Here is a 2677-nt window from a genome sequence, read left to right as displayed (position 1 = left end):
CGAAGATTTCCTTGCGTCTCCTAAGATTTTTCTGGAGAATGAAAGAGAGAGAGAGAGAGAGAAGGAGAGAAAAAGAAAGAAGAAAGCTCGAGTTCCGACACTATCGATCTTCCTCTAACATTAAGTCCTCTCGCGCATTTACGACCGCCCGTGATTACGTCACTCACAGTGTGCAAATCTCCTGCGGATGTTGACATTTTATGTAACTATCTCTCGGAGAAAGATGACACTTTCACTTCAGTCAAACGAACGAAAAATGGAAACATTTTAATTAAATTGTAAAAAACACAAAAATTTTTAAATAATTTATCACTACTATTGCGAGAATTTAATTTAATCTTTTATGCATCGGCGCTTTTTATAGGCATTAAATGTATCGATTATAATAAATCTGGCCGTAGTCGTAGAATACTGAGGGAAAACGAGGGAAAAAATTGAGGTTTAAAGTAACGGCAGAGGGATAAAGAGAAAAAGAGACGACAAGGTAGACTTTAAAGGAGTATGCGCACACATAAACGTCCTTTTCTCGGAATCAAAGGGCATGTCCCCTCGGATTTTTTGGCGACATTTTAAGAAGCATTTTCTTCCTCTTTCCACGGTGGCGGTAGAACACTTGCAGACCGAGCGGAAACAATGAGATTGCTACGGGGTTCGCAATTAAAACGTTCTGGTTCAAGTGTTTCCCTTTGAGGATGCCAGAGAATCCCAAAGGAAGGTCAGGGAGGAACGGACGAGGTTGAGGAAAGAGGCCGATCAAAGGGGATTATTTCATTAAATCGACTAATCATGCACGCGCTTTGTTCGAACAATCTCTGATGAATTGCAACGGGAAAACAACGTGATTTTATTTATTAACAAACGCCGTCGATCAAACAAGCATATTAATACATGAGGAAGCATAATTATGTTTATTAATCGTCTTAAAGTATATATAAATTGCATAATTATAAGAGTATCTCTTTATTCAACGATTAATAAAGAAAAGTGCCATGTGAAAGGCATAAATACACCAGTCAATTTTATCTCAGAAGAAAAGCAAATTAAAATTTAAATCAATAAAATTTAATTAGAAATTAAAAACTTGCGACACATACATATAATCTAAATAACACTGCAGTAAACTTATGATTAAAGAAATAATTACTGTTTCTTCATGCGCGTGCTTGTCTGTATATATTTCATTTCTTTTATCAAAATATTTTATATTGACGAATTTTCGCGTATTAAACTTCTCGGTATGAATTAGTCTTTAGAATCAAAGAGCGATGAAAGCAATAAGATAATAAATTTGATTCAAAATTATTTTTTGTCATCCGGACACGTTTTCAGTGTCCAGGACATTCACATCCCGAGGGTATTTAAAGACTCTCCATCGTTCTACAGAGCGGTGAAAGCAGGGGTTGGGGAAAGGAACGGGGACGTCAGGGCGGCTCCTAAGGCAGTAATCCTTCGAGCTCTCACGTACGAGTATTAGTCTCGTGTATAAGATGAATACACATACACACTCACACATACAGATCATACATCTGCGTTGGCGTAACACGCGCACGCATACGTCGGGAAAGCCGAAAACCGCGATCAAGTAGGATTACTTCGAAGCAATATGCTCCCTCTCTCTTCCGACCGCTTCTTTTTCTCCACCACTCTTGACCTGCCTGCTGCCCCGCAAGCCCCGCCGAAGACACCCCCGCACACACACGAAATATGTACACACGTGCTACCCTATCTCGCGGGCAATGGCCGTTATCCGGAGAAGCAGCCTGAAATAAGAACGTGCTGTGTGTGCCAGGCGCTGAAATCGCCAATCCACTTGCTTAGATTTGCCGCTAAATACCGAAAAAAGTCAAATTGACGATAAATAAATGATTTTCTTTTATTTTCTTCAACTTGCCATAATGTATATTCAATTCATATTCTTCTTATTTAAAATGTCTAGAATATGATTAAGGACTTTTATGGATTTTTTACGTGCCCGTAAATTTATGCAAATGCTTCGCTTAATAAAATATAAATTTTAAATTAATAATAGAGATTAATAATTTAATATAATAAATATCTTTCAAGCCCTTAACATATAACTAATATTAAATAAATCTGTAATTATATATATATATATATATATATATATATATATATAAAGAGAGAGAGAGGAAGAATAAATGATATGTAACGCTACTTGCTTCTTGTATTTTGAAATGCTTGGTAGGATAACCAAATTTCCTCCTGTGCTTTGAACCATTTTCTTTTGTTACGACGGCTCTTATAACATGCACCGGGTAAATATCATTTTCACGGCTTGCCAAGTTGACTAGATGATCGTTCTTAAAACTGTTTTAACATCTCGCTATGTCTTGACGACTGATGGACATATCCACGTGAATTCTGTCATCCGCGATATCTCTATCGTGTGTTTCAACATTCGCTTATCAGAATTCGGCAATCTTGTAATATATCGTTATATGTATCGTAACAGAATATTATAAAATAAATATGCAACTATATTATTTCAATATTATTCAAAGCAATTGTGAGGAGTAAAAAATATATTTGAAGTTGTCTTAAATTAAACATTCTGATTATGGAAACGGTATACTAACGATATTATCGTGAAAATGATTAATATTTTAAATAACGATACACACTATTTAAGTGGAGCAACTTTGGATTCGACTGTAGG

Source organism: Camponotus vicinus, unplaced genomic scaffold (genome assembly GCF_025532165.1).
Source record: "Camponotus vicinus isolate PSW18456_S1 unplaced genomic scaffold, iyCamVici1.0 SCAF_2, whole genome shotgun sequence".
Lineage (NCBI taxonomy): Eukaryota > Metazoa > Arthropoda > Insecta > Hymenoptera > Formicidae > Camponotus > Camponotus vicinus.
Note: the sequence above shows the minus strand (reverse complement) of the source record.